We start from the raw sequence: 10,299 nt of genomic DNA, 5'->3' as shown, positions 1-10,299 counted from the left end.
ATATATATATATATATATATATATATACACATATATATACACACATGTGAGTGTGTATAGGGTGATACAAAAGCAATTTAATATGAGTGCATTATTAAAATATATAGATTCTCCTGAAAATATTGGTGCTTCCGTATCATTTTCAACCAGTGGAGAAAATAAGGAACCTTCGGTTGCTGGCTCCATTTTTTTTTTGTTTAAAGTTCCCCCATTTCTTGGGGGTACTTATCGAATTAATCCCATTTTTATTCCACGTTGAAAAATTTGACTTTTTGCCCAATGGGAGTAACAAATAGTTTCGAGGGAATTTCAGTCGTCGATGAGAAAGGGCAAGAATCAGAGGAGTGTCTTTTCATAAAATGAGAAAGGCTGACAGCTATTCGCCTGTTCTGTTGACGTGACAACGAGAAAAGCAAGCAGGCAAAAGAAGATAACTATATCAATCACAAAGAAGAACAGCAACTCCGATACCACCACCACCGTCACTTCTGCTACGAACACTACGAACAACAGTAGCAACAACAACAACAGCAACAACTGCAGCAGTAGTAGTAACAGCAACTGCAACAACAACAGCAGCAGCAACAACAACACAACAGTAAAGCTTGGACGGGAGAGCAAAACAAGCAGTACAACTACAATTTAAATAACTTCCAACCTTTAGCATGTAGCTTAGCTACATCGGTCAACAGTAGCGTCGCTTTGGCTTCAACTAAAATCAACAACAACAAGAACATCATAAGCAGCAAAAACTATATTGCCAACACCAACAATAACACCAACTATGAAAGCAACTTCTTTGTAGTAATAAGAAAATTGCAGGAAAGAAAACATGCGTACCTGAGTGAAGCAGGAAAACATACTCAATAGAGGGGATAGGAAAATCAAGCTTCCTCTCCGTTGAGATTGAATGGAGAAGATGGTCAGAAGGGTCACCGTATACAGATGCGTGTCATTAAGGATGACTATATCAATCACAAACAAGAACAGCAACTCCGATACCACCGCCACCGTCTCCTCTACTACGAACAATACGAACAACAGTAACAACATCAACAACAGCAGCAGTAATATGCTTCAAGGGCATTTCGACTGATATCGATTTCCTCACATGAGGAAGTCAATAAGGTTCTGTGGAATTGAGGTTCCTCACAGAGGCTTTAGTTCAAAACCACGCAATGCTCCAGTGCATACACAAGGATATTCTCCTCTCCTCATACCTTGGACGGCGAGTACTGAAAGTTAAAATATCAGATGTGCCATCAGAATTAGACATTCGGTGGTTGGTTGCGTGTGCTATGGTCGAAGGTTCGGATTCGCTTCTAGAAATTAAAAGAATGTCAGGAGAATTGGGCCGCGATTAGGTTGAAATGTTTTTATCTAGGTAAAACTGGAATCTCTGGACAGAGTCCCGACCTCAATAAGCTGGCAAACGGAGCACAACTACGGTCGGGTCGCGGTGGAAGGCAGAAAGGCAATGTGCCACACTTTGGGGTCTAACACTGTTGAAGGACCTCTCCCCACAACAACAAATTGCAGCTAGAGGAACGGCGGCTCTGTTAATACCACCATCACCACCACAAGATGTCCAAAAGCTGCAACAATAACCAATGCATCTATAACCATTAAAGCAACATCTTCAGCAGCAGATTTCCAACACAACAACGGCACAAACACTGGCAATTGAGAAGCCTTATCACGCGACGAGGAGGACTTGAATCCGCTGAGAAGGACTTGTGTTAGAGAAAAGCGGAAAAATAGTTGAAAACAACAAGGTCATTCTAAACTGAAAGCAAAAAGTCAGGACGAGGAAAATACTTCTAATCCATCAGCTACACTAACAACACCGATACACCGGCCCAAATCCCAACAGGAAAAGCATTGCCCACTCATTCTACCTTCACCACAACTACAAAAGCACCAAAATAAAATTAAATGCACGAAGAGAAACAACCAGCAATCATAAAACAACTCATGCATCTGTCTACAAAACAACGACCGCCTCATCAACTTCACAGTCCTTCGCATGAGCAACAGCGAGCTGATGCAGGAAATAGTGAATAACAGTGAATAACATAAGTATACTTACAAAAAGAGTAGGATTCGACGAACTTCTGTTGAAAACACCCCATGACAGACAGCTTACAAAAACTGACACAAGCACATAACTAAAACTAAAGAGACATTGGGATCTTTAGGCTGAAGATGGACAAAAGGACTTTGGGAAGGCCCTTCACTAACGATAATTTTCTGATGAGGCAGCTAAATCAGACGTCCTTCTCAAAATCTAAAGTAAGTGACATTCCTCCGTTTTATTTCCCCAATAAATATGGTCGTTTTCAGAGCGAGGTGTATGAATGTACTTGACTCGGGCTCAATTTGGAAGCCACTTGCTAAACAACATCAGATCGCACAATTTAGATGTGGCTGCGATTAGCAAGACAAGGATTTCTAACGTGCAAGCATTAGCGCACATTTTCGATGATTACGAAATACTCTCATCATACGGTCTATCGGGAGCGGGCGCAGTGCTATTCCGAAAATCCTTAGATCTCGAAGTAAAGACAATATTCTTGGACCTGGGTGGCAGTTTGGTGGTCCTAGATGTGAATGCTAGCGAATGTGGCACCCCTGCACTGGTGGTCACCTTTTCCCCGACAGGGGCTGGTAGTCCAAAATTCTTTAGGCGTCTAGAAACATTCCTGGGAATGTCTGGAAGTTTAGTACTTGTTGAGGACTGGGTTTTAGACGCACGGAAGGACTGTGTGAGTCTAGTACACAGAAGAAGGAGGTGCAAGAGCCTTGAAAACCTATTCAGAAACTTCCAATTGTTTGATAGGTATCGACTGGATTTCCCTCATGTACCAGTGTGGACAGGAAGCAACCACAGTGGGTCACCTAGAACGTATCCAGATAGGGTGTTAGTTAGGTCAGAGCATAGGGATATCGTAGGTTGTCCACAATTTAAACTGGTTAGTTATACAGACCACAAGTTTGTGATCTGCACAGTTGAATTCGACAAGACGCGTAGACAAAGACTTGGTTACTTGAAGTTAAATGCGTCCTTTCCAGCACGCAAACATTGCAGGGACCGGATTAGTGAACTAGTTGAGCGACCGCCTGAAGAGGGAGGTTAGAGCAGGGTCAATAGGGTTTAGCAGAGAGTTAGCAATAGAAAGGAATAGATTAGAGGGTGAACTACTTAGCAATTTTAGAAGAGGCGATGAGAAAGGACATCGCGACTGATGTGTTTGCGGCGAGAAAGCCTCTTGACCATTTCTTCGAAGCGAAACACTAAGGTTGCGTTGTCAGAACTAAGGCCCATGCACTCAAACAGGAAGAAACCAAAGCTGTCCGATTGGCTGGAGCAGTAGAGACGTGACGTGGAAACAACAACGTGATCAGGTCTTTGATGCATTGAGATGAGCGGGTGTTACTCGATGGGTGTTACTCAGCGGGTGTTACTCGGCTCTCGGCAACTGACGGAAGATTATGTGAAAGGTCGATAACAGTCCCTGTAATTCGGGAGGCGATGAGCGATTGCACAAATCGCAGATCACCCAGTTTAGATGGTCTTCTCTATGAATTCTATGCATTCATGTCAGAATTCTTTGGTGACTTCTTCACAATATCTGCCACAAATAGCAACAGAATGGGAGAATTCATAGTTAGCCGAGTTGTGTTGACACTGCTGAGGAAGGACGCCGACATTGGGGACCTAGCAGTGAAATTTCGGCTCAAAACTCTGCTAAATACAGGGCTTAAGATTTTAGAGAAAATCTGGCACTTGTCGACGGTAACCTGTACAGAGAAAAGCAAACGTGCGCAATGCTGAGCGGGTATATCCACGACAACGTCCACCTTATGCTATACATCATAGCAAAAACTGGAACTAAAACTGACTTCACAGGTGCTCTGATCAATTTCGATCAATCCAAAGCATTCGATAAGGTTGACCATCTTTACTTGGAAGCCGTCCTGTAAGCAGGCGGTTTCGGACACGTTTTCCGACGATGGATCGCTGCAATGCACAGTGGCACCTGTTCAATGGTCAAAGTAAACAGTCACCTATCGGAACCGTTTCATAGGAGCGGAGGTGCCTTCAATGGCTATTTTCTTCTTCACTATTTCTCTGTAGAATGTTATCGCATTGGATATGAACAGCTTATTTTGCTAGCAAAACGTGTCTCTCTTCTCAAATCTTGGTAACCTTGGAGCATTTTGTTGCAGTGTTTCTTTTGATGAAAGCAGTTCTTTTCTTCTTGAGAATCTGTATTTTCTCTTCAACTTTCTCCCTTTTTTTGACTTTGCAACGTTTCCACAGATTAATTAATTTGATATTGATACTTTGCCTCTCATTATTGCAATCTCTTTCAAAATTTTACTTCTCTAGGTCGGATTTCTTCCCAAAATATTAATTCTTTGCTTTTCTGAGGCATACAACTGATTTCAATTGCCTTAACAGTTGTATAAATAATAACTAGTTTTAGTTCTTGTATGATTTCATTTGCCAATTTTAAGTTGTTTTCTATTTTAGATTGTATTTGAGAATTTATGAAATGGTTCTCTATCATGCATATTGGCATCTCTTACAATTGCAAGCTCCTTCAGGATTTTCTGCTTCATTTCTATTACAGGCCCTCTATATTCTTCAGTAAACATGTGGTCTACAAATTTTGTTTCAATACCACTTTCATCGCTACCTTTATCAGGTTCATTACAATTTATTTCTTCAGACATTTACGTGTTCTAGTTCAATAACAGTCTTTCAATTGAAACTCGTGGAGTTTTGTTTTGTAAGACATATTTTTGCTACATTAGAATTATTATTATTGAGTCTTGTGTGGCAGATGCAAAGACAGTTGGTCTCGGCCATCGTTGTCAACTCCGCCATTAATACCGTTACAATTAATTCAACTTTGTAATTACTGATCGTTAGTTACCACAAATAGAGCTTTGTTCTGTATCGTTGTGGCTAATCTTTGTAGCCATGACGACGATGTAGGCGTTATCATCGTTGTTATTATTTGCTGTAGAATTTAGTTAAGTCTGCCATCTTTGCTCCTGATACTATGAGGTATCATTAAAGTTTTATAGTTTCGACTTTTGCTTTGTACTTGAGATAATCATAAATGAGAGTTGGTGGAGGATAGTAGGAGGGGTAAACGCAGCTTGGTGAACGGATAGCCAAATTATTATTGTTATTCTCCTTATTGTTTTTGTCGCTACTGTTGTTTTTGTTGTTATTTATATTCAACTTGACTAAGGCATTGCTATAATTCCTGGTCGTATTTATGTGAGTAGCTGATTACTACCCGTAACATTAGATATTCAAAGGATTTCAATAATCTCTCAAGTTCTCAAGAGACTTCTGATAATCTTTTCTCTTCCTAAGAGGAAGATTTCCTGTCGTAGCTCAAAAGATATTCCATTCCAATCTTCTTCAGCCATTCATCTATATCATTTCTCACAGCCCCTAATACACCAATTATTACAGGCACAACCTTTACAGTTTTAATACTCCAAATTCTTTCAGATTTTAAGGTTATATATTTCCTTAAATTTTTGCCTTCTTTCTGCACAAACCTGAAATCAAACGGACGTGATAGATAAATCAAAACAGGAACTTCGGTTTTCATTGTCTCTTTTTGTTATCTCTGTATTATTATTTTCTCATCTGTATGAATAGGAAAATCTCATAACATTTGCATTTCTTTGATTCTAGTACACTTCCAAACCAATGATTGTACCAAAAATGTACAGCTTGAAAGTCTCATTTCAGACGAAGCTTCCAGTGCAAAACTTTCCCAACTTGGTCATGGCTCATTTTCGAAAATTCTTCCTGAACTAACACAACACCCACTCTATATTTCATTATTATTATTATTTTTCATTATTATTATTATTATTATTATTATTATTATTATTATTATTATTATTATTATTATTATATTGTTGTTGTTGTTCTTGTTGCAGTTCTTGTTTTCTTTCATTCTTCAAATTTTCTTCCATTTCTCGCCGAGTGTTTTCTGTACACAGCGCAGAGAGTCTCATTGTATACTTTCCCAGTTGCATTATTATTATTATTATTATTATTATTATTATTATTATTAGTAGTAGTAGTAGTAGTAGTAGTAGTAGTAGTAGTAGTAGTAGTATTGTTGTTGTTGTTCAGTAGTTTTATTTTTATAACGTGCTTTCACTTCACTACCGAGCGCAGCTCTGTGTGCCTTGGATATGTGTTGTGGTTTGCTGTGATGCTTTTATGGTTACTGTATTGAAAGTGTTTTGCGTAGGCACCTACTATGATAAGAATTGTTTCCGTTTTTAGATTCCACATTCGAGTTCCCTCTATTTCCATGTCTTTGTATTTTGAAAGTTTCTCCATTTCTTTTAGGGAAACGTTGTCATCTGCTTGTGTTGATACATGAATTAGAAAGTATTTTTTCCTTTATGATCTTTGACAACTATATCTGGTCAATTGGCCTTCATTTCTCTATCTGTGAGTATTGGCATATCCCAGAGTATGGCTGCTTTCTAGTACTCTGTGACCTTTTTTGGCGTGTTTATACCATCTTTTTACTGTTGTTACTCTATAGTGTTGGCATAGCTTCCAGTGTATATAGGTCCCAGCTCTGTCTTGTCTGTAACTATTTTCCTTCTTAGCCAGGACTGGGCAGCCATAGATAATATGATTTATTGTTTCTTGTCCATCGCCACATATTCTGCAGTTACTTATGTTTCTTTTCACTATATGTTTTTGGTAATTTCTGTTGGGGAGAGGCTTTGGTCTTGTGCAACAATTAAAAATCCTTCAGTCTCTGCTTTGAGTCCTGAGCTTCTCAACCATTGCTGGGATTTTTCTCAGTCTATTTCTTTTGCATTTAGTTCAGCCCAGTATTTACCATGTAGGGGCTTTTCTTGCCATCGTTTTATCATGGTCCGTTGCTGTTCTAGTTTTAGTTTTGATTTCATTTGTTTTATGGCTTTTGTTGTGTCTACTTCTACTTCTTCTTATTTATTAGGTCGTACGATTTCTTGTTTGTATTTGTCAGCTTCCTTAAATACTGAAAACAGTGTTTTGTTTTGCTCGTGTTTTGTGGCTATTTGTATTAGTTTCTCTTGCTTCTGAAGTAGGTATTTTTGCAGTCCTATGGTGGTTATTTTATAATAGTTTTCCAGCTGTATAAGACACCTGCCACCTTCTGTCCGTTGTATATATAGCCTTTCTCTGTCAGATTTTGGGTGGTGTATTCTATATCCTGTCATTATTTTTCTTGTTTTCCTGTCTATTTTACATAGTTCGTTTAGTGTCCAGTTAAGGATATTGTAGCTGTAACTTATAACTGGGACGGCTAAAGTGTTAATACCTATTATCTTGTTTTTAGTATTGATCTAACTCGTGTATAGTACTCTTTCTTTATTTTCTCTTTCATTCGTGTGTGTTGTATCCTATCTAGTTCATTGATTCCTAAATGTTTGTATGTCTGGCTTTGGTCTAATTCTCTTATTTCATTGGATTTATCAAATGTGATGTTGCTACTCGTAACTAGTTTTCCTCTTTTCAGGGTTGCTTTTAGCACATTTTTCTAATCCAAATTTCGTATCTATTTCTTTGGTAAATTCATGTACTGTCTGTAATAGTGTTTCCAGCTCTTTATCATTTCTAGCGTATAATTTTAGGCCATCCATATATAAAAGGTGGCTGATTGTTTTGCCGTAACATATGTATCCGCATCCAGTTCTATTTAGCAAGTCAGTTGAATGTCTGAGTGCTAAGCAGAACAGGAGTGGAGAGAGTGTGTCTCCCTGGAATATTCTCCTTCTAATGGCTTTCGTTTTCACGAGTCCCTCTTTTGTTTGGAGCTGTAGCACTGTCTGCCATTTATTCATAGAGTGTCTTATGTATTTTATAATCATTGGTGCTACCCTGTTTATGGCTAGTGTTTCGAGGATCCACTTGTGGGGAACACTATCAAATACTTTCGGTAGCCGATCAAGGCCATACTGAGACCTTTCTTCTTTCTGCGGCTGTCTTCAGTTAATTTATCTTTACAGCCGTATGAGCCCTCGCAGCATCCCTTCTGCTCTTCTGGAAACAGGTTGTTATCTTCCAGGTTCTTACTCAATCTCTCCGATATTATTGCCGTAAAGGCTTTGTAAATTGTAGGGAGACAGGTTATAGGTCTGTAGTTTTGTGGGTTTTTTTTCTGTTTCCGTGAATTTGGGAATTAAGATGGTTTCCCTTTCGTGAGCGATTCAGGCATTGTCTCTGGCTCTGTTAAAGTTTTCAACCAGCTTTTTGTGCATTCCTGTCAGATATTTTAACCAGCAGTTGGGGATCTTGTCATTCCCAGGTGCCGTCCAGTTGCTTAGTGTTTGCAGTGCCTGGGTGACCTCTTCAGTTGCTATAGGGGTCTAGATTTGCTCAAGGTGCTAAATTCGTTGTTTTAATGGTCCTTTTCTGGGGTTGTTGTTTCACCGACCATATTTGTTTCCAGAATTCTTCCAGTTCTTCTGCTATTGGTGCTGCAGTAATGTCTATTTTATTTTTACCCAGTTCTTGGTAGAGCTTTTTTGGGTTGGATTTGAAGTGTTTGTTTTGTTCAAAGAAACGTTAGCGTTTCTCATACCGGCGGATCCTTTGTGCTTTGGCCAGGATATGTGGCTTTAGCTTTTCTTTTACATCAAGTAAATCTTTTTCTGTAATGTTGTATTTGTACAGTATTTTTGTTTTCTTCTTGTTACTTAGTTGTGTTGATTTTCTACTAATTTCGTTGAAAATCGATAGATATTTTCTTTTTTTTAAATTTTGTTTTGGATATTATTATTATTATTATTATTATTATTATTATTATTATCATTATTATTATTATTATTATTATTGTTATTATTATTATTATTAATGATATCATCGTAGTCGTCGTCGTCTTCGTTGTCATCATCATTATCATCATCATCTTTGAACGCACAGATAAACGTGTATACGTATGATGGTGAGAGTCTGTGAATTTGTGCATGCCTCAACGAGATTGTTCGTTTGAATTTCTCCATAAGCTATTTCAATTCACCTAATTTATTCTCTTTCACGAAATTTAATTAGCCAATATTTAGTGCCAGATTTTATAGCCTCAAGAATATAAATTTTTTTTTTTTTCAAATCATTGCTTCGCCAAACTGAATCTCAACATATTTTAAAAATGTCATAACATAACATGGTAAATAGGATAAATATCGCACAATCGAAAATGTCAGAACTGAAAGGCCCTTGATTAGAAATTTGCTTGAGTAGAAGACCATAACCAAACCGAACCAGAAAAAAATAAAATGTATCGGAAAATGTTTACACCCAGTACTAAATGTAGATGTAATATTAACCAATATTTTAATGATTTATATCATGTGTTCTATGACTATCTTTTTTCATCTAATTACTACTACGTGATATCATCCACCTAAGGACATCGGTATTGCTCACGGATGACAAGTTATAAACTCTCAATTTGTTAGCTGTCACACTCTAAATAGGCTTCCAGACATGCTATCTACAAACAAAATACATATTTATTTGAAGATAAAGCTAGATATATGTACTTACGAAGTCACAAATTCACATTAAATAATATCATGAAAAGAACATTGTAGGAAATTTGATATTATCCTTTGTGTCTCAATGAATGCTTTAAAAAACTGCGTTATAGCATATCTGTTTGCTAGTATAACCTAGGCAAATAATACAAAACATAAGTTTCATAAGTTCAATAGAATGTCAAATTGGTTTTCAATATATTAGATACTTGTCTCTACCATTATTAGTTTATTGACTTATTAAAGAATAACCTTGACTACAATAAATAAACACAGTATTAGCAAACAATATCAAATAAAAAAAATGTATTATACGCATTTAAAATTATAATATCAACGCAATTAAGCTTGCCGATGCGGTGACCCAGAATAACAAAGATGCTTAAATAATAATGGTCGTTGAAAATTAAAATAACCACAACAAAAAACAAAAAAGGCAAAAATTATGGAGATTTATGAAATTATAACAACAATTGGTTGTGAGTGTTCACTTATATTGTTCTTAAACTATTAATTTTTGAATTTTTGAAATTCATATTTTTATGAAATTTTAGTGTTATTTATTAGTGTCTGATGAACTACCATCAATAGTCTAATCATTCTTTGTTTTAAACATTATAAATCGCTTTGAGTTAAAGCCAACTGTTTTCACTACTATTACAAATTCATCTATCTCCTTTTATATCTATTTTTGTCTCTCCCATCGCTCAT

This window comes from Octopus bimaculoides, chromosome 3 (genome assembly GCF_001194135.2).
Source record: "Octopus bimaculoides isolate UCB-OBI-ISO-001 chromosome 3, ASM119413v2, whole genome shotgun sequence".
Taxonomy (NCBI): Eukaryota; Metazoa; Mollusca; class Cephalopoda; order Octopoda; family Octopodidae; genus Octopus; species Octopus bimaculoides.
This window is presented reverse-complemented; position numbering follows the sequence as displayed.